Here is a 24,105-nt window from a genome sequence, read left to right as displayed (position 1 = left end):
TCTCGCACAATCTCCTTACTGTAGAACAGCACACTCCTTGTCATTTACTCAAGCCGGTGGCGGGTAAACAAGTCATGCACCGCAGGGACTGCTTGTAGTCTCCCTGTAATAACCCTCCGCTCAACTGTCACCATATGAGTCATCACCCCCTTATATTCAACAACATAGTATCCTTGTAGACCTAGTACTAGGAATCTATGCACCACCGGTTAAGCTTATCAGCAACCACTGCAGGGACTTCATGCTGGGATGCCGGAGTAGACTCCTAACTATGGGCATCATCAGACAAGGCATTGAAGGTAGGCACATATGGGAGAATGGCTCCCTATGATCTAGAACAGGAGACACTATCCTCATTCGACCCTATAGAGTGGCCTGACTCGGAACCTGTAGCCTCGTTAGAGAAAGATGCTCTCTTAGAACCCGGGGATGACCCAGACGATGTGCCGGTCAGTGTGCGCTCCTCATCAGACTTGGAGACAATGACTACGTTGGGCGCCACCTTCTTGAGGGTACCCCTAATATCTCTAGAAGCAGGTGTAGAGGTCCGGGTGCCTGGGGGCATGTATTTTGGATCTTGCTCATCATCCGACCTACCTATTATCCATCAAAAAGATGGCACAGACATGGCCCTACCCCTGGAATAAACGTGGTCTTGTTTCGGGGCCCTAAATACCTAAAAAAAATATTGTTATTCTCAATGTAATCAATCTACACAATTAACATAATCCAGACAGAATCTTGAAACAGAAGACAAATGTCTTTGCAGAATTGCATAATTGGGAGACGGGCACTATTGATGAACCATCGATGAATTGACAGTTGTCGATAGTGTTTTTTGGTAGACACTTAGAAAATTTAAGAAGTTGACATTTCACAAACCTCTTAGTTTTAAATGACGGACGTGCATAATCGCCCGTCGATCAATCGACGAACCGCAGTACACATCCGTCGTCGAACACTTAGAATAATTCAAACTTGTTCAAGAATCAAAGTTTCAGAAAGAAACGACAAAGGTGTAGAATGACCCGTCGATCAATCGATGATCTGTAGTCTTCTTCCATCGCTTCAAAGTTAAGCATATTTAGAGGTTATTCATCGACGGACCCCATTGACAAACCATTGATCAACTGATGGTCCGTATATGGGGTCTTGTTCTATTTGTCGGAGACAGGGTTTTAGGACTTAGTTTTAACCCCCCATATGAACAATTTCAAGCACATCACAAGTTATACCAAACCCATAGTACAAATTTAAGACCAATACGTCATCCTTAGGGATTCCATTTCGCAAATATCGATCATGGATTCTACAATACTATAGAGCCCTAAGTAAGATATTAAAAAGCAAATTGAATTTACACAGATTCCATCTCAACCCATTCACTTTCTGTAATACTACGGGACATAGAACCCAATTTTAACAAACTTAACATGCTAATTTGTCCCTAAGTCAAGACCCACATACTTTTATTTGTTTCCAAAAGCAAATGAACCACAATTCATTAAGCAAAGGGAAATGAAATACCTATAAGTTATATTGGAGTGCATGAGTGGATGACCTGGCAACAACAAACGTACGTGCCACCTAACACCGATCGGAGAAACAATAGAGTTTTGAGTAGAAAACTGGGGAGGTAAGGGTTTTAGAATGATGGGAGTTTTGGAGGTGTGGTGATTTTGATGAAAATTGAAGGGAGTGATTGTGGGAGTTAATGGAGAGAGAAGGTAATAAGGGGATGGAAATGGTTGGGAGGGAATTTTAAAAGTAGTTGGAGGGTAACTCAATATATATATGTTAATATTGTTAGTCGGGTCGGGTCGTGTCATTGTTTATTATACACTAAGGGAACGTCCTCGACGGGTCTTAAGTTAATCAATTGACCGTCTATTATGCACAGACTTGGACAAAATTTTAAAAAATTCCTGGGATCTACGAACACCATCGATGGTCCGTCGATATAACGATGGCCCGGTTGTTGGTCTGTAGATCTGTTCACTAGACCAATTTTTGCAGACTTCTTGTGGCTTTATCCCTGCTCATTGAGCACCCATTAAGTCATTATTTTGTAATTTTCTGGACACTTTTGAGACACAGATCCTAAAATACTATCTAGCCAACACATTAAAATATTAACACATGAAATTCAGTAAAATAAAACGAAACAAAAGAATGCAAACATTCCTACAAAGAAAACAAAAACCTATTGTTGGCTAAGTGGATACACATAGGTTGCCTCCCAAGCTGCGTTTTAGTGATCAAGAATTTCCCAATCAATTTGGACTTGAGTTTGCCCAGAAACAAGCGCATCCTAGAGTTAAATAGAAGCACCAAGTCCCCGACCACATATTTGCACTTTTCAATCTTTATAGATGGCTGAACTTTCATATGCTTTAGGCGAAACTCATCAAGCTCATATATCCTATGATACAGAACAGGAGACAGTATCCTCATTCGACCCTATAGAGTGGGCTGACTCGGAACCTGTAGCCTCGTTAGAGAAAGATGCTCCCTTAGAACCCGGGGATGACCCAAACGATGTGCCGGTCAGTGTGCGCTACTCATCAGACTTGGAGACAGTGACTACGTTGGGTGCCACCTTCTTGAGGGTACCCCTAATATCTCTAGAAGCTGGTGTAGAGGTTCGGGTTCCTGGGGGCATGTATTCCGGATCTTGCTCATCATCCGACCTACCTATTATCCATAAAAAAGATGGCACAGACATGGACCTACCCCTGGAATAAACGTGGTCTTGTTTCGGGGCCCTAAATACCTAAAAAATATTGTTATTCTCAATGTAATCAATCTACACAATTAACATAATCCAGATAGAATCTTGAAACAGAAGACAAATGTCTTTGCAGAATTGCATAATTGGGAGACGGGCACTATTGATGAACTGTCGATGAATTGACGGTTTTCGATAATGTTTTTTGGTAGACACTTAGAGAATTTAAGAAGTTGACATTTCACAGACCTCTTAGTTTTAAATGACAGACGTGCAGAATCGCCCGTCGATCAATCGATGAACCGCAGTACACATCCGTCGTCGAACACTTTGAATAATTCAAACTTGTTCAAGAATCAAAGTTTAAGTAAGAAACGACAAAGGTGCAGAATGACCCGTCGATCAATCGATGATCTGTAGTCTTCTTCCATCGCTTCAAAGTAAAGCATATTTAGAGGTTATTCATCGACGGACCCCATTGACAAACCATTGATCAACTGATGGTCCGTATATGGGTTCTTGTTCTATTTGTCGGAGACAGGGTTTTAGGACTTAGTTTTAACCCCCCATATGAACAATTTCAAGCACATCACAAGTTATACCAAACACATAGTACAAATTTAAGACCAATACGTCATCCTTAGGGATTCCATTTCGCAAATATCGATCATTGATTCTACAATACTATCAAGCCCTAAGTCAGATATTAAAAAGCAAATTGAATTTACACAGATTCCATCTCAACCCATTTACTTTCTGTCATACTAAGGGACATAGAACCCAATTTTAACAAACTTAACATGCTAATTTGTCCCTAAGTCAAGACCCACATACTTTTATTTGTTTCCAAAAGCAAATAATCCAGAATTTATTAAGCAAAGGGAAATGAAATACCTATAAGTTATATTGGAGTGAATGAGTGGATGATCTTGCAACAACAAACGTACATGCCACCTACGAACACCGATCAGAGAAACAATAGAGTTTTGAGTAGAAAACTGGGGAGGTAAGGTTTTTAGAATGATGGGAGTTTTGGAGGTGTGGTGATTTTGATGAAAATTGAAGGGAGTGATTGTGGGAGTTAATGGAGAGAGAAGGTAATATGGGGTTGGAAGCGGTTGGGAGGGAATTTTAAAAGTAGTGGGAGGGTAACTAAATATATATATGTTAATATAGTTAGTCGGGTCTGGTCGTGTCATTGTTTATTATACACTAAGGGAACATCCTCGACGGTTCATAAGTTAATCAATTGACCGCCTATTATGCACAGACTTGGATAAAATTTTAAAAAATTCCTGGGATCTACGAACACCATCGATGGTCCGTCGATATAACGATGGCCCGGTTGTTGGTCTGTAGATCTGTTCACTAGAACAATTTTCGCAGACTTCTGGTGGTTTGGTCCTTGCTCATTGAGCACCCATTAAGTCATTATTTTGTAATTTTCAGGACACTTTTGAGAAGCAGATCCTTAAATTCTATCTAGCCAACACATTAAAATATTAACACATGAAATTCAGTAAAGTAAAACGAAACAAAAGAATGCAAACATTCCTACAAAGAAAACAAAAACCTATTGTTGGCTAAGTGGATACACATAGGTTGCCTCCCAAGATGTGTTTTAGTGATCAAGCATGTCCCAATCAATTTGGACTTGAGTTTGCCAAGAAACAAGCGCATCCTAGAGTTAAATAGAAGCAGCAAGTCCCCAACCACATATTTGCACTTTTCAATCTTTATAGATGGCTGAACTTTCATATGCTTTAGGCGAAACTCATCAAGCTCATTTAACTCATTAAGTCTCTGTTCCACTGCTTAATTCCAATCCATATTCGGATTCTTTATCACCCACATGACCATGTGCTCTAACTTAAACGGCATGTGACCGACTTTTCCACATACAAGTTTGTATGGAGACATACCTATGGGGGTCTTGTATGAAATCTGGTATGCCCAAAGAGAATCATCAAGCCTCCTTAACCAATCAGTATTATTAGCATTGACCATTTTTTTATAGGATTTGCTTGATTTCATTGTTGGACGCCTCAACTGGCCCACTAGTTTGTGGATGGTAAAGAGTGGCTACATTGTGGCGAACCCTATATTTCTCCAATATTCCTTTGAACAACTTGTTGCAAAATTTGGACCCCCCATAACTAATAATGGTCGTAGGTGTGCCAAATCTTGAGAATAATTCTTTTTCGAGAATGCGGTTACACTCTTTCGTTCATTGTTTTCTAGTGCTATGGCTTCCACAAATTTTGACACATATAACACTGCCTCAAGAATATATTCCATCCCATCAGAACTCACAAACGGGACCATAAAATCAACGACCCATACATCAAACAACTCAATCAATAGAATTAGATTTAATGGGAGTTCTTGTCTTTGAAATTCCTCCATCTCTTTGGCACCTATCACATGCCTTGGCGAACTCATGAGCATCTTGGTGGATAGTTGGCCAATAGTACAAACATTGCAAATTCTTATGGCATGTCCAGGATACCACTATGATGCCCACCCACAACCGAGGAATGGCATGCCTCCAAAACACTTAGCAGCTCAACTTCTGACATGCAACGGCAAAAAATCCCATCAGCACAACTCAGGTATAAGAAAGGCTCATCCCAAAAGAACTTTTTTACATCATGCATGAACTTTATCTTGTGATAGAAGGATATATCAGATGTTACTATATCACTAGAAAGATATTTTGCAAAATTTCCGAACCAGGAAATCTAGACATGAGAAATTGCCAATAAATGCTCATCAGGGAAGGTACTATCAATTTTAACCTTTTCACCCAATACTCGCATAACTTCATCCTCTAATTTGAACAAGTGATGGCAAACTTGATTTTTAGTCCATTTTCTATCTTTCACCATAAAGACAAACATTAGCAATAGTAGTACCCATATAATAAACCTTGGTATCGCATCCTTTTTTGCCTTCAAATACCTCAATGCGGATTGGTTATTATGCACTATAACTCTCGTGCAAAACAAATAAGAGCAAAATTTTTCGAAAGCATACCAACTCAAGAAGCTTTTGTTCAGTCATAGTGTAGTTCTTTTGTCCTTCATTTAGGGTCTTACTCGCAATAGATCAGGTGAAGGATTTTATTACTTCTTTAGCCCAATACAACATCAAGGATAACCCCGCTAGCATCACACATCACTTCAAATGGCTTACTCCAATATAGGGAAGTAATTATAGGGGCAGAAACCAACTTCTCCTTCAATGTCAAAATTCCTTTAGACTAGTTTTATCAAAATAGAATTTACAATCCTTCTCAAGTAACTTGCAAAGAGGATGTACAATTTTTGTTTAATCCTTAATAAACCTCCTGTAGAATCCGACATGTCCAAGAAAACTTTTCACAGCTTTTGTAGAGATGGGTGGAGGAAGTCTCTCTATAGCCTCAAGTTATGCTCGATCAACCTCTATCCCCTTCTCAGAGATGTGAGGGCCCAATACAATACCCTCTTTCACCATGAAGTGACATTTTTCCCAATTTAGCAAAAGGTTGCAATTCTCACAGCTTTTGAGAACCTCGGACAAGTGACTGAAATAATGATCAAAAGAGTCGCCAACAGCTGAAAAGTCATTCATAAACACCACAAATAGTGTCCTCCACCATATCAGAGAATATCCACATCATAAATCTCTAAAAAGTAGTTGGTGTGTTACACTACCCAAAAGGCATCCTCTTGAATGCGAATGTCCCATAAGGGAAAGTAAAATTGTTTTTCTGTTGATCCTTCCGTGCAATAAAGATTTGATTGTAACATGCATAACCATCAAGAAAACAGCACCATCCTTTTCTTGAGAGTCTATCTAAAATTTGATTCATGAAGCGCATAGGAAAATGGTCCTTCTTAATCGATGCATTCATGTTTCAGTAATCCATACAAGATCATGGCAAGAAGCTCATTCTTCTTATTAGGAACCACTTTCATTCCCCTCTTTTTAGGCACACATTGAACAAGTCATACCCAACTACTATCTGCACTAGGGTATATGACTTCGGCATCCAACAACTTAATAATCTCTTTCTTAACTACCTCTGGCATAAGTGGATTAAAATGTATTTTATGTTGAATACTTGGCTTGTGATCGGGCATGAGTTGAATTTGGTGTGAACAAATACCAGGTGGGATCCCAATAAAATCCCTAATAGTCCAACCAATTGCTCGTTTGAACCTCTTTAACACTTCTACCACACACTCTACTTGTTTCATATTCAAATCTGGCGCAATGATTACCTTCATAGTGTCATCGCTTCCCAAATATACATACCTTATATAAGGTGGTAGAGATTTAATCTCTAATTTTAGGTTCTCAATAAATTGTTTTGCAGTTGGAGAATCGCGATGCTTCATATCTAATTCCAATTTCTTAGGTTTGAACCGACAGTCACTTCTATCAAGTGTCGCAAGGACCCATACTCTTCAATACCACATTAGTGCCTCAACATCAAGGCGCTCTTATATTTGTACCTTGGTCTACTCTAAACCCCATAGGATATAGAAGATACCATTTGCAGCTCAGCACTCTACTTAATGGGACTACAAATGTTGAAAGTTGCTTCCTCATTGTTCAACCTAAACTTCGTCTGCCCTTTTTTCATATTAACCAAGGCGCGACCAGTATCAAGGAACAGAGTCCCAAGAAAATTAGGCACCTGAAAATCCACCTCACGGTAAAGAATCACAAAATCGTCCAGAAAACTAAACAACTCCACCTTTACTAACATATCATGCAGTATCCCAATAGGGTTGTTCACTGTTCGATTGGCCTTGACTAACCGCATTGTACTGGGCTTTGGGTCACCTAAACCCAATTTCTTATAAATGGAGACAGTCATGACATTTATGCTTGAAGCGATATCACATAGTGCTTTAGCATAGTGTAACAAACCGATAGCACTTAGAACAGTAAAAGTGCCAAGCCTTTTTCTTTTGCACAAGAGACCTTATAGCAATAGCACTACAATGCTGCATATGGTCATCATCCTCAAAACATACCGATCTCTTATTTGTGACCATATCCTTCATGAACATGGCATAATCAGGCATTTGTTCTAGAGCTTCTATCAAAGAGACATTGATGTATAAATGTTTCAACATAGTCAAAAAGGCCGATACTTACTATTACAAGTCTTCTTCACCAACCTTTGAGGGAATGGTGGTGGTGGTAAAGAAACGGGGATACCCTTTTGGTGTATCTGTACTTCTTTCAATACTTTGTCTACAAACTCACCACTAGCTTCTAGTACCTCTTCATCTTTCCTTGACTAATCTTGTACTATAGACGTCATAGGTGGATCAATGGTTTGCTTACCCCATCGAGAATCGATTGCCATGAAATGTCCATTATTTTTCATATTTTGAATGGTATTTCTAGGAAGAGTGCCCAGTTGACGTGGATTCACAGTGGTAGACAATTAGGCCATTTGCAACTCAAAATGCTTGATTGTGAGTGCATGTGATTCAACCTTTTGCCCTATATTAGAAAAATCATCTCTCAACTCCTTGGCATGTACATCACTAGCAACAAACCTCCTCATCATCTTTTGCAACATATCTTCAACTCGCGCCATACCATCTCCACAATCCCTAGGAGCAACATCCCAATTTTTAGGTGGATCATAGGGCCCACTTCGATCGTTTCTATTACCATAATTACCTCGATTAAAGTTGTTGTCGCGTTTTTAGTTTCCATCTCAAACATAATGTCCCTCTTGATTTTATTTCCCATAGTTTTGACCTTGATTGGGTTGACCTTAGCGCCAATTCTCTTGATTGGAGCCTTAAACATTCAGCAAGAAACCCCCCGTCTGCTCATTCACTTCATAAGAATCCTGTTCATTGTAGTAGTAATTCGCTGCAGTATTGGTTTAGTCAAACAATTCACCGAATTTAGTTTCTCTGAACCTCCACTAATGTGTTTCAATACCAACCAGATCTTACTTCTTATTTACGTCTCTTCACGAATCTCAATTATAGTCAGGTTCTGTGTATCTTGCACTTCCAAGGATTTTGTCCCATTGTATGACTTCGTAGTGCTCTAGGACTTATTGTTGCGAAAGATTTTCTCAAACTTCACCGCGATCTCTTCATATGTGCACTCACCATAAGAACAACCCGCATTAGTATTAAGCACTACCTTATTATTATCATCTTGGCACCAATAGAAGTATTATTTAAGCGACTCATCATCAATGTGTTGGTGTGGGACACTTCTCACGAATGAGGTGAATCTATTCCAATAGCTAGTCACCGACTCCCCAGGCAATGCAACAAAGTTGTTCACTCAATATTTATGGTTGATCTTTCTAGACACCAGATAGTATCGTGTTAGAAAAACATACCTCAATTGTTTCCAAGTATAGATTGAATCATAGGGCAACTTAGTGAACCATATAACAACTTCTTCGGTCAGTAAGAGAGGGAACACTATTAACCCGATGACGTCCATGTCCAAGTCTGGCCTCCCTACACAACTCATATACAACTACCCTTAGTTTTCCTATGTGAGCATGTGGATCCTCAGATGGTATCCCCCCAAAAAAACCTCTGGTGGGGAGCATCTTCATCACGCTACTAGTTACCATGAATGTGTGACCCTTTGGTAGTAGAGGTCGGACAAGAGGCCCATCAAAGTCAGTGATGTTAATGTTGCCTGTATAGAACTCTTAAGGGCGTGGGACGGAAGGTTACCTCTTCAAAGAACCATCACCAAGATTCTCCACAATCTCTTAGTTGTGAGCATCTACCGGTGGAGAAAGGTAACTGTTGATCCCATCACCTAGATTTACGAGATTTTTTTGATCATTCACTTTGTGGAGTGTTCGGTTATGTTCAAGACAAAATGGTACAATTGGTTCTCCTCGGTTGCGTGTACTTGTCATACACTAGATCTCGACCTGAGACAAAAAAAAAACAAAAAGAAAAAAAAGGAAAATTAGGAAAATATTGACTAAAATTCAGTAAATAGTATTAAAGTTAATCTAAAAGCCACTTTCCCTGGCAGCGGCCCAAAATTTGATATGCTCAAATTACACTTCCCTAAGGAAGTATAAGAGGTCGTATTAAGTAAATAACTCAACTATTAGTTTAGGATTGATCTCACGAGGAAAATAGTCTAGATTTAACTTTAATGAACAATTACTACTAGTTAGTCAAGTCCCCTCCGAAAACTAGTAATTAAAGGGGGGAGGGGTTTTGAAATAAAAGTGTTCTGAATTATTAGTGTTTTAAGAGTGAGTTGTTTGTGTTTATCAAGTTGCGAGAGAAACAAGGGTTTAAATGTTCCCCATAGGTTCATAACTCCATAATCCTAGCTATAACGAATCTTCCCTAGTGTTTTGAATGCAAAGTGATAAGTTATATATCTCTAAATATTAGGTCTCGCATTTAGAGAATTCACCCTGTACCTTGGTCAAGCTACGTATTTCTCCGTTACTAACCCTTATATTTCTTCATATTAAGCATCATATTCAATGTATGGCTTAGTTTTAACTTCGCACCAATCCAAACTAGACTATTAGATAGTATACAACTAAATCTATGTCGATAATTCTTTTCCTACAAACTACCCCTTGGTCTAGCAAGTAGAAATAAGGCGAGTTCTATTGCGTGCACTCAACAAAAAGACTCTGAAATGAACGAATTACCGATGCATGCAATAACCTATTTGAGAATTGTTATTTAGCTAGGTTCATTTTGTTAACCTCCCATGGTTCTCACAATCCTAGTTGTGGATATAGTTACCCATGATAAGAACACAATTCATCATTGATAAATAATAAATCATAAACATACTTTAGCAAATTTGAAGAAAAACCAAAAATTCAACTTGAAAACACACAATTATCTTAAAAACCAAATTTGGAAATTTTATTAATACCAAAGTTGCAAAAGACAAATCTCCAAGAATACACTAAGAAAGAATCCAACCCCAAAAATGAGGTTTTACACCCTATTTATAAGAAAATAGAGTCCTAACTAAAAAGGAATTCAAATATGTTAAATTTGTTAAAAAACAGGGCATTTATAGACGACCCCATAGACTGACAGACCGTCGACTACCTCCGCCGTTCCATACTTAGAATCTTTTCTCAGCCTTCCTTTTTTCATATATTCTGATCCAATCGACGGACCAACAACCCGGTCCATCAATTCACCTTCAGTCCATCGATGCTTGTCGTCGTTCTATACTCAGATGTTCTTCAACATTGAGTACTGGAAAATTCTCTAATCAAATTGATGTTTTGCCAGGACCGTCAGTCGATCCTTCTGTATCCCCAGACTTAGTAAAAATTCCCTGAGTTGCTTCCGGGTGCATGAACCTCCAATCAAAGGTCACCACCTATGTCGCGTCGATGGGAAGACGGGTTGTCGGTGGCCTTCTTGGGTCATTTCTCCACTTTTTCTTCACATCCTTCTACGTGTTAGTTTTGGACAAATTTCCTTCAAAAAAAGACCAAAAAAATTTAAAATCACTACAAAAATGCTCTATACACACACCAATCTTAAGGAAAACGTATTGAAAGTATCGTGAAGCCACAATACATCAATAATGTGACTATGTGGGTTTTGAGTGACTTCTGTGTTTGTATGTTGGGTTCCCTTGTACTTTTCTAAGATGAGAATCTCTTTGAGATGGTGTTAAGGAAGACTTTGCATAAGATTAGATCCAAAGAGAGGGATGATATGCTTAGTTTTTAAGGTTGGTTAGCTAAATTTCTCTTAAAGTAGAGATAAGTTTCTCTTTAATGGGATTAGCCTTAGTGGTGGATGATGAGTTGAGATGTAAGGTTATTGATATCCCTATCTTCTCCTTCTATTTTGACTCAAGCTTGAAACCAAATAGTTCCTAGCAGCTTTTTGATGAAGGGAGTCTTGCATATAAGTATAAGTTTCATGTTCTCCATATGATTATTCATGACTACAATGACTTTATGTTATGCATGTTATAGAAGGTCATTATTGCATGAAAATGGATTTTTGATAGAAATTGCATGTTTTTCATTTTTGTGCCGCTTAATATGTTAAATGTGCATTTGAATTCATTAGAGGATGTAAGTAGCATTCTTGATGTTAGCATTCTTGATGTCACTTATATAGTGTGGTTTTTTGGACCAACAATGAGGAATTGAGTATCCCTTAAATTATATAAGATGAGTCCCTTTAAAAATGTGTGAATTTTGTGACTTGGGAAGTGTGAATATAGGATCACTCCTGAGAAGTGATGGAATGTCTAACCAATGACCTTGTGTGTGCCTATGAATTTTTAGAATTTTCCCTAAATGATTCATGTTTATGGGAGCCAGTGTCATGCTAGAAATTTAAATTTGGATGAAATAACGTCCTGTTGTTATAATGAACTTAATGTGATTTACCAGTTAGACTTCATAAGAAAGCGAGTATAAGTATGCCTTAGCGATAAGTGGAGGAATTCTCTTTACAATTATTTTACCTTCGTTCATTGCTTTTATATGAACTCTATGATGACATGTTAGTATCTTGAGGAGAAGAACATTCCTCCTTGGATAACTAAACATGAAGATGTTATGCATGTCCTTAATGGTATTTTGTCTAAGTGATATGGACCCTTGTTTATCTACATTCATCATGATCTTTTTGCATTTAGTATTAATTACTTATTTACTTCCTAAGTGATGATTTTGGGCATTCCTATGAGTGATTAAAATGATACTTTATGCTGAGCTTTTCATGAAATGAAAAGTAAAGACCATGTCATGATTAGTAGAAGGATGTTCCTCCTATTAACATATGAAATGATGAGTCCTACATGTGAATGATTATGTAAGATTTAGGTATGGTCTAAATGGTCGATGATTGGATATTATTTTGTTGAATGAACCCCTACATATGTACCCCTATATGAATGTGTGGTCTTAAGCATGATTAAGACTGTTAAAATCAAATGATTATAATGTAGTTTCTCCTGTGCTATAATGTCGGTGTGTGGTCTATAGTCCCCAATACTCTATGTGTGAGTTGCTTATGATTTGAGGGATATGAATATTTGTGTTACTCATTGAAGAGTGTGTGTTCTCTTATGTTGTAATGATGACCAATATACACACAAACACAACTCATACATGACTACAAGTGTAACATGTTCATGAAAATATGTAAAATGTATGTTTATTAGGATGACTTAATATGTGTACTAGTATAGGTAAGGGTATGGGACTTTACCTATACATTAAACATGTATACCTTGATATGGTATTTCCTAGGATGATCTCCTTATTAAAATAAGTATGAATGAATGATTACTAGTGATGAGAAGTATTCTCTTATGCATCATAATAATATGTTATGAAGTAATGTATATGAATAATCAAGTATGAACATGTAGTGTCTAAATGTGTTTATGGAAAAGGTGTCCTCATATATGTACACATACACACACATGAATGAACGAAGCATGTTCTTGTAATCTAGTAAGTATGGTCTTTTAAAAGGTATTGCTCAATTGCAATCTAAACTATACTATGGTATGAATATGCTATGTCGAAGTAGAAGGATGTTCCCACATCATTTATGTGTAAATAAAAGGATATTCTCATCATTAACCTATGAGATATGAAAATTAGGGGTTAATATCCTAAAGAATACTTTTATGAATAATTTTATTAAAGGATTTCAAAAAGGGAACTTAGCTTAGATCTTAGTGAATTTGACAATCATAGGTACCCCTTGCCAAAAAGGAAGGTATGTTAACCCTATGGCTTCTCATGAGATGAAAATACAATTGAAATTGACATACAAAGGGTTTAAATTATATACCTCCTAGTTTCTTAACCATGTTGCCTCCATAGTACCTAGCAAGTGGATCCACCTATTATGTTACCATGATGTTAATGGTATACCTTGGCAAACAGAGCACCTCCTTTCGGTGTGGGGATCCATGACACCAAATTCCATGTTTAGCTCACATGGTCTTAATGTCGGATAAGGCTAGAGTTTACCTAAAGCAAAATGGGAAATAGAAGTAAGATTATGAACCCTAAAGAGGATCACCTAAGGGAGGTTTCTTAGTGTAGGTGAGGGTATGAGACTTTACCTATGCATTGCACAAGTAGCTCTTGAAGGGAGTTCTATGCATATATGTATATGGCTATTATTCATGACTTTGTAGTATTTTCCAACTTGCATGATTATATGTATGATGTTCCTCTTATTAACCATATGATGAAGGTCTTACTATATATGCATGTAGTTGTCTAAACTTTTCATGATTATGCATGAAGAAAGTGATAGTTCTTGTGGTCTGTTTGTGGGTTTACTCTGTACGTGTGAGGTAATGAGGCTTAACATATATATTGCATTAGTAGGATTAGATTGGTATTATGAGTAAGGTATAATGAAGTGTTAATGGAATGAAGTCGAAGTGTGCATTTGAAAACTATTGTCTCATTATGATATTTTGGTAGTGTTGACTTGTATGTTGTCATGAAATGAGTATAAAGACTTAATGGGTTATGATAATAAGAAATAAGTAAATGAGTCTTATATGGTGATATTTGAAGTGTATTGGTTCATATGAAGTATATGTTCGATGATATGTTATGTTACTATGAATATATATGTTTGAGTTAATGAAGATTGATTGAAGGTTCACCTTGGTGACGTTAAGGTGATGCTTGAGTGTTGACGGAGGAATGGACACTATTTATGCATTGCACCAAGTATTACTTCAGCGTTACTTTGGGGTAAAGGAATTAATGTTTGAGAATATATGGCTATAAAAATGTTTAATGTTCCTTAAAGAGATCCTTCTAATTCAAGGATTTTATATATCAAAGATCTTCTTAAAGTTTATGTAATTCTTTACATCTTATTTTATGTTTTTATGGTTGTGTCCTATTCTGCTCTATTGATGTTGAGTCTAAGATGGAAACAGGGACTTAGATTCTACTTATCTACTTATATACATACATAAATATATATATGTATATATATATATATATATATATATATATAGATATTGAAGTGATGTTCGAGCATATGATGTTCTATGAAAGTTACAAATTATCCACCAAAATTTCCTATGACAATGAAATGAATGATGTCTATGGGCTTCACTAAGACCTCAGAGAGGTAAAGTACACCATGTTACTTCTAGGGGGTGCTCCTCAGTCATGACACAAATCACAATTAAAACTAAAACCAGGTGAGCTTCACCCTACCACAAATAAAACCCTTTGTCCTCAAATGAATGTAACGAAGATAATCAAGATTTTAAGCAAGATAAATAACAGGACCAAGTAAAAAAGGGGATCCTCTTTATGCAGATACTTAATTTATCGGGGAATGAATGTTCGAAGTGTCTTTCCTATACAGGACAACTGCTCCTGAAATGCTGCTACTCTAAGCTTCACTACTGTTTTAAGCTACCCTCGCATTAGCAGTGATATTAGTTGCAATCATCCTCTCTATGACATTACATGCCCTGAAGCCATGTATGCCAATAATAAACCCTGGTTCCCATGAGGGCACATTATAGTCAATAAGAATTCATCATTTGGACCTGCCTTCCTTTGTATAATTTCTCTGTCTTGCTAGCTCTGCTCTCTTATACTTGGTTATATACTATCGTGCTCTAATTTGCCCAGGTGGATCATTTTTGGTCTAGTCATTTCTGCAAACACTTCAATGACATGTTAGGCAATAATTTAGAAATGAGTCTAGGGAGATTTTAACTATATAGTCACTTCACTAAACAAAATTATAATGATTTGACTCTTTTAGGGTCTTCATTAACGAGTTGCGCAGATGATGAAAGGGTGCAGACAAAGGGCAAAGCATAAGTCTTTCGGCAAATCGCCGAGTGTAATTTTATAATTTGATTTGACTGCAGAAAGTTACAAATTAGTCAACAGATAAGATTTTCGTCTAGATGCACAATGTTGATTTTAGGCGAATCACTGAGCAGTTTGGCGAGCTGCACTCGACCCGCCAAACGTCCCAACATGCCTATTTTAATGCCATTCATTCAAATTTTCCCCCAAAAACCCTGATAATGAGATTTAATCCTGTCAATATCAATTTTATCTAATACCCCTAGTATTTCAACCATTAAACACATACAATTATGCTAAAAAAAGTAAAATAGGATTTTACCAACTACAAACAAGATATTGAGTGATAATCCACAGTGAATGCTATTCCATCAACTCATACACTTTAAAAATTTTAGTTCTATTGATCATTACCTAAATGTGTAAAAGTTATGCAAAAGAAAAGCAAAGTTATATTAAGAAGGTTTGGTTCTGAAATAAACATTAATGGTGTTCTTGGAAGCAATGCAATCCAAATTTGAGTAGAATTCGCCACTTAGAATACTATTGAATGCAAGAAATAAAATAACTATTGTGCAAGTGTGATTTTGTGATAGTAACAATGTGAAAAAAAAGGTTTACAGTAGGAATTTAAGCCTGTACATCTGATAGTACGTCTTCTACGCATTCGGCGATATCAACTTATCTTACCTAATGGTTTGCCGAAGCGAAGAGTGTCCATTTAGTCATTGGATTTAATAAGATTATAGTCCTTTGTGAAAGTTGCATCGATAGTCTTCATTGACATCGTCCACTGGGTTGGTGAATCGCTGAAATTATCATTCCAGCAAGTTTTACAGACTCAACTTTTCAGGTGCATAGAGTCTAAAAATGTGGAAAGATTAGTTACACCGAATATAATGACGTTCAACCAAAAAGAATTGTTCTCCGTCATCATTGATCTTACCAAGAACTTTTCCTTCCTAAACTTATACAACGTACACACACTTATTTTCTCAAGATATTAAAAAGAAATGAAGTAAATGGTTTTGGGTTGCCTACCAAATAGCGCCTAATTTAACATCGTGGTATGACGCAAGATAGTCCTCAAGTTTCACTGTTAGGGTTAGGCATAGTATCATTAGGAAAACCCTATTGTTGTCTACGGTTGAGATGAGATGAAATGTCGCCCATCTACGTGTCTACCTTCTTTATTGATACTGAATGGGAGTTAGTGGTCTGACTGAGGCTGGATACATCTCTTTTCATACATTTAAGAATTTTTTCTGGCTCCTCAACCTTGTTGAAGATACGTGAAAAAATATCCTCACATCTACCACCTTCCAGAATCCTTGGGCTTTTGTCACTCATGGGGAGACACATACCTATCCTTCTCCCCATTTATCCATTTCGGATTTCTATATCTCCATTCCTGGTCTCTTTCCTTCCATCCTTCTTCTCTAGCCCAAACTTGGATACCACCCTTTATTGGGAAGTTTTATTGGTAAACACCACCTTGGTTTGCTTAGAATTTCACCTCTTCACTGTATAAAGCTTCAAAGTAATCATCATGATTTGTACTCCACACTCCCACAACATTAACGCTAGGAGTTCCTTCTTCCATGAACTTTTTGGATAGGATATAAAGTTGTGACATCATAATGCACATATTTTGGTCCCTTTAATTTTCTGTTTGATCTCCTCTTTAGATAACTAAAAGGTGACAATAAAAATTTTGTTCTCGCGAGTGTACCATGCCCTTTCTGTGTTTGTCATGCCATCCAAAAGTTGGACTGCCACCTTATATATGTGCTGCATTACTCCTCCTTGTGAGAGTTGGTCAGCCGCCCCTTAGTTTTGTGGGTCTACGCTCCAATAGAAGTATTGAAGGAGGACGCTGTCAGGAAGGCCATATGTTGGGCATTGAAGTACATTCTTCAGCCCTTTTTCATCTATTTTGCTTCTATTTTGCGCCTAAATGTCCATGCTCCTACCAAATCCCCAAATACCTCAAACATAGAAGTATTTATCAGAAATCGATATAAAATACACAATTGAGGACAATATTTGCATTAAATTAAGACCCTAGATGAGTCCAATTTGAGGACTCATCAATATTACGAATTGTACGCGACTAGATATAACATGTGCTATAAGAACACTGAATCAATTCATTAGTAATACAAATCAAACTCATTGGATGGCAATGAAACGTGTGTTGGGGAGTTCAAAACTTACACAACACCATGCTTTGCGTTATATTAAATATCATGTCGTGATTGAAGGCTATAGTGATACAAATTTAATCAAGGGGTAAAATGAAGTAAAATCTACAAGTGCTAATGTGTTCATACTTGGTGGACGAGCAGTCTCTCAAAAATCATCCAAACAGACATGTATCGCTCGGTCCATGATGGAATCTAAATTCATTGTTTAGGATAAGGTCGGTAAAGAAGTTTGATGGCAACGGAATTTCCAAGATGATGTTTAACCCAGGCCCAAATCTGTTGGACCTATTTTCATACAGTTTGATAGTTAAGAAGCAATGGGTAGGATAGGGAGCATCATGTACAACGGTAAGTCTTGTCATATACGACAGAGATATAACAACATACGACAACAGCTCTCTAGTGGAATTATCAAAATTGATTAGGTAAAGTCAAGAGATAATGTGTCAAATACAGTACTGAAAGGTGTAGTGACAGAGACAGTGTAAAGATCATCTAAAGGAATGCATTAACGGCTTAGCACGAGTAAGTATGGTGGTTACTCTATTTAGCAGACTGGAGATCCCAAGATCTAGATTCAAGGAGACTAACAATGTTGTGACTAACGGTTTGACATTGTCAATAAACTCAATACATTTCCATGATGAAGACAACGTTCAGGAACAAGGTTAAGACTTTAAGGCTTGTCAATGATTTAATAAAGCTTAAGGTTTTTAATAATTTGCTAAATTTGGAAGATTTGACCAAATAGTGTATCTATAAGATGACACAGTTAGAAATAACCTATATTAGTTTGAAGAGTAAAACGTTTCAAAAACAATTTTATGTCAAAGACCTATTTTGTATACTCTCATGAAATCAGGAGTTGTTCGATCTTTAAATGAACACAACAGTCAAAACAATAAATAGCTAAGGGTTAATTTGTTAACATATGGTTGCCTAGGCATACACCAAATATAGACGGTTCAAAGACATCATATCCACTTATTACAGTTATATTTGACATAGGTTCACTACTAAAAGTCCAAGGGGAAACCTACTTATCCTAATGTAATTGATCCTTCCATCTAAATTACACATTTTCCATGGTTTCCTATGTTATAACGATTACCCATTCATGTCGTGGATTTTTCAATTTGTACGAAGAGTTAATGGAAAATGGAGGGAAGACGAAAAGAGAAGAACTTGGAAAGTTGCGAACTTTAAGACTTGTAATCTTTAATAATACTCTTATGCTTTAGCGAAAAGGAATTTTTTCCTCATCCGTGGTGGAAAGAAAAATAGAATATTTTAATATATAAACACTCCTATTAAATGTTAAAAGAGTTCGAAATAAGGACCCCCTTCAAGCCATCGTCGTCGCTTGCTCGACTTTGGCTTTTGAAAATGATAGATCGAAAGATTATTTTTGGACGAAGTTTGTTTTAGTTTTTTATATATTTATTTATTAAATTAAATTAAATTAAATGGACAAAATGTTTCAATTGATTTTCTACTTAATCGAAACATTTCAATTAATTTGTTAAATGATCGACCCAAGTCAGATTTCTGCGCCACCAGTTTTATTTGAATTCTTTCTCGTTTTATTTGAGTTTCCCACCATTGGATGTTAGTGTTATGAAACTTTGCACCTTTTAGGAAAAACTATGACCGTTTCAAAGATCGCAACTTTCATGAATGGTCGTGTAGATTCTTAAAGGGTTGCCACCTTTTAGAACGAGTTCCTCTTGCCTATAAATACATTGATTCTTCTTACTTTTTCACGACAAATTTTTCTGACTTCTTCTTCTTCTTCGTTTGCACAATAATTTATTCGTGCACTTTACTCATGTTTAGTGGTAAGCTAAAACCAGAGTTTTGTGTATCAATACACTGGTCATTGAGATAATTCTATCCTGCGAGAATATATTCCAAATCAAACCTCAGATACTAGAGTGAAATAATTTACTTAAGGGGACACTTTTCATTTAGTGGGCTTGATATTTTATTGTTCTAACTTTCGAGATTTTAGTACATTCACAAATGTTAGTTTTTTTGAATTAAGTTGTGTTCATCTTTCTTATCAGTTCTTTAAACTTTGGTAAATTTTTCCTTTTGCTATGTTTTGTTGAAATTATTCAAACACAGATTGGCAAAAGAAAGGACATCAAGAAAGTGGATTGCAGATATTAGTACTAAATGCTGAGGAATAAAATGACCAGCAGCTAAAATCGGAGAGCAATAAGTATTGAATTGCTCTGGATTATCAGATATGAATACTGGTCAGCATTGCTGAAAGCATTTATCGATGTTTATCACTGTGTTGTTGTTGATCGCTGCATTGTTGGCCAACATTAAGGAGCTGAGAAAATATTGTAATGATCAAAACAACAAATGTAAAAGTGGGATCCTGTTACATATCAACAGGACATGACGGCGAAAGTCCTTAGACATAGGCAGAGGGATAAGCGATTATAAATGTATTTGGACCACTAGGTGGTCACAAATCTCAAAAGAATATCTCCTCTGCGTTAGGGAATAGGTCTTCGACATTATACAGAATACCATAGATAGGCTAAGCCATGCTAAGTAGGGTGTGAAATATCTTTTTTATTTTTTATTTCCTAGAATGTTAGATTTGGAACCTCTCCCATTGTATTTTTTATTCCCTCTTTTTTTGCTCTGTTTTATTCAATAAAATTGTGGGACACACCCCTCTTGTGGCCTGAAAGTTTACTCTACCAACTAATCTCAGCTTGTATTGTTCCAGAGAACGTATCCATTTGAATTTTGAGTGTAATATTTGAAGACAATAAACGTACTAAGCGAGTCAACCATTTGTCTTGCAATTTTTGAGTCCAATGTTAAATAGATGAAGTTGTGGATGGTACAAAAGTATAATTTAATATCATTTTTATCATTGTAAATACACTGGAAATTAGTTGTAGAGGAGTTTATCACACACAACAAATTTGTGCCGGGTTTTTGTTTAATTAATTTATTTCTGCCCAATTTTAGTTCATTTCAGCTAGTGTCTAAAGTTGATCAATTCATTAGTTTCTATTATCTAAAAATGTCAGTGTGTTGTAGTTCTTCAAATGAGATTTTGTATTTTGTGGTAGTTCTTTCTTTTTTTCTTGCAGTTCTCATTGATGTTTCTAGATTACACTCCATGAATTGAAGACGACTTACATTATTTTGCCCAGCTTTTATTGATGCGCGCACTCCTTATTAGTATACAATGAGTGTTATGCAAAATTTCATAATATAGCATAAATATGATATTAGATATGTTTTTTTTTTGTCAAGCAGATATTGAAATTCAAATCATGGGATGTAAGCCTATTTATTGTAATTAATCGCACACTCTTGATTTCAATCTTCTTCTCTCTTCTATATATTTATATAATCTTTTTGTATAGAATTTATTAGTAGAAATATAATGTTTGTGAATGATATTTTATTCTGATGGTCAATCTAAGACAAAAAATATTGCTCGTCGTTAATGATTAATCTAGGACAAGAATCATTGATCGTCACTAAATCTATTGTAGGAATAGGTCATTGATCGGCACTAGATTTAGTCTAGGAGCAGGTTGTTACTAGTCTCTAACACTATTCTTGGACTAGGCCATTGCTTGTCGCTATAGCTATTCTAGGACCAGTGATGATCATCACTAAAGAGGGTTAACATCCTGAAAATAATCTTTTTGTAAGATATCTATAAAAAAAAACATTGAGATCAGAATTGGACTCTCTAAAAGGACTTAGGAGACAAGTTTCTTTCCCGTCCAAAACATCTTAAAAACTGGATTTCTAAAATCATTTTATTGATCAATAGCGACGGAAGCTACTAGGATGAGTGGCAATAAGATTTTCTAGGCCTCAAATGGTTATTAAGGACAAGATTTAGACTTTTAGGGACGAGATTTCCCTTTCTTAGAGATTTTTTTTTCTTCTACTGCGTGTATTTTACTGATTTTTAGTTGTTCACTGATACTGTTGTTTTAGGTACCGATACACCGATGAGAAAGATCTTATATTCTGGGAGGATATATTCAACAAATATTGAGTAATTAAGGATAATAATTTCCTTAAGTAATGGGCATTAATTGGGCTCAATTTTTTTCTTTTTAAAAAAATAATTTGTATATTATTTATAATTTGTTTCACATTTGATTTTCTTTACTTGTTCAAAATTTGTAGTTTTGAAATAACATTTAAAATTTGTTATTTATTACCATGTTTTTTCAAATTGATTATGCTAAGTATCAATAACACCTTAGCCTTAGAAATAGCTAAATTTAATAAGAACTAATTTGAAAAGAGCTAATTTGAGATTTGTTCAAGTTAAGCTTAAGTTGTGACTTTCGGATCAACATCAGATGACCATAACTTTTAGGACAAGATGTGTTCTATGGATCATAAGTAATAAAATGAAATTTCTTTCAATCTTCTATTCAACGACACAATGTTTGCTATATTTTAAGTTTGGATGAGGAAGATATGCTCATTTAATATCAATGTGTTTAGTAAAGAAAATTTACCCAAATTTAATGAAGGGTATATCGGTGTTTTTCTTACCCCATAAGATTTAAACCTTTTTAATAATATTTTAGGGGGTATAAGCTGAATTGGGTCAATTTTCAAAATCCTAATTATGCTTACTATTTTAGAGAGTAATTGAAGAGAAGAAAAACAAAGGAAAATATTCGAGCGCTCAAGTATTTCTTGCAATCCTTAGGGGTTTTCCTCAAAGATTCGATTCTATTAAGGCATGTAAACATTAATAGTGATGGGATTGTTCACCCTCACCAAAATCAACAGTTTCTTGAGTTAATTTCGTCCATGATAATCCATGTATTTAGGTTCTTGATGAGTGTTTTGAAGTTTCGTTGTTAAATATCTAATCATTGGCATCAATGAGTTCTTTATATGAATGTTATGCATTTGATAATTGATTTTGACTAGATTTTTTGTACTCATTTGATTCTAGGTGAATTAGGCCAAAAATCTAAAAGGAAAAATCATTGGGTTTTCTTTGTTTGGCATAGGGAAACGTACCAAGACTGCGCTTAGGGGTTCTGGGGCGCCGCGCCAACTGTGTGCTAGAAATGCTGCTATATAGTGTAGGGTCTGGCGCCCGTGCCACTTAGTTCACAAGGGTCGCCTTCCCCCGTCTATTTCCATCGTTAGTCTCGTCTGAGTTCTTTTAAAAAGTATTTTCACTCTCTTCTTGAATAAAATTATTCTAAACTACATCTATTAATCAAGAGATCCTTGATATCATGAACCATAACTCTTGAACTAACATTGCAAAATCATGAAATGATTAAGAGTCATGTTTAAGCGAGTCCTTTTACAAACTCTTGAAACTTATTTTACAGTATGAGTACTTTATTGTGAGAATGAGGATATTTGAATTTCATTTTTCAAAATGAATATATGGGAACTAAATAATCCCAAGATTAAACATATTTGTATTTAAAATGAGAGGAAACTTTGAATTCCAAATGAGTTCATTAGGAATTTTGAGTACTATAACCTTTTGAGTAACAAACTCAATGTTTGATGATGAGAAAATATTTTCAACATATGAGATGATTTACATAATTGGGAGTAGTATTGAGTACAGTTACGGGTCAAGTTCAAATAACTCAAAGTCCTGATAAACCATCTTGACAATGTGGGTAGAAAGTATCATACTTTTTAGATTATTGCTTATTACTTTCTAAGCATTGCTTCGTAGATCCACTTCGTTTCTCATGCCTTATACTCCATCAAGGTATAAGAAAGTTTTAGCTATGTCTGCGAGACAGTGTATCGTCACATACCTTGTAGTGATTGTTCTCAATTAGTGATTCTACCGAGTAAGTTTGTTTATTGTATTTTTTAATACATTAATTTTTTATCTAGTATTTTAATTGCTTCATATAAATTGAATCTTTATTTGTTTTTATACTATATTGAGTTGAGTATCTATGAGTTGAGGTTGAGTTGAGCAGAGTTGAGTTGAGTTTTTTTAATATTTCCAAGTTCAGCATATTATTTTATGATACATGCTCGTACATTTAATGTAACCTGCATCTCTTCCTGATGTAGCTAGATACATAAGATCAAGGTCATTCATAAGAGCTTTATTGATACAATTTGCAGTCCTAGAGTTATTTGATAAGCCTCCTTGCTTTTGGAGGATCCCTTATTTAGTTATATTATATGAATATTATTAGGATGATCAAGGTACTTTTCCTGATATCCTCATAGTATTAGAGGATTCATAGGCAGACAGTAGTAGTTCATGAGTGTTTTTGATTTGCATTGTTATGGTTTGAGACTCGAGTTGCCTT

Source organism: Solanum pennellii, chromosome 10 (genome assembly GCF_001406875.1).
Source record: "Solanum pennellii chromosome 10, SPENNV200".
NCBI classification, from domain to species: Eukaryota; Viridiplantae; Streptophyta; class Magnoliopsida; order Solanales; family Solanaceae; genus Solanum; species Solanum pennellii.
This window is presented reverse-complemented; position numbering follows the sequence as displayed.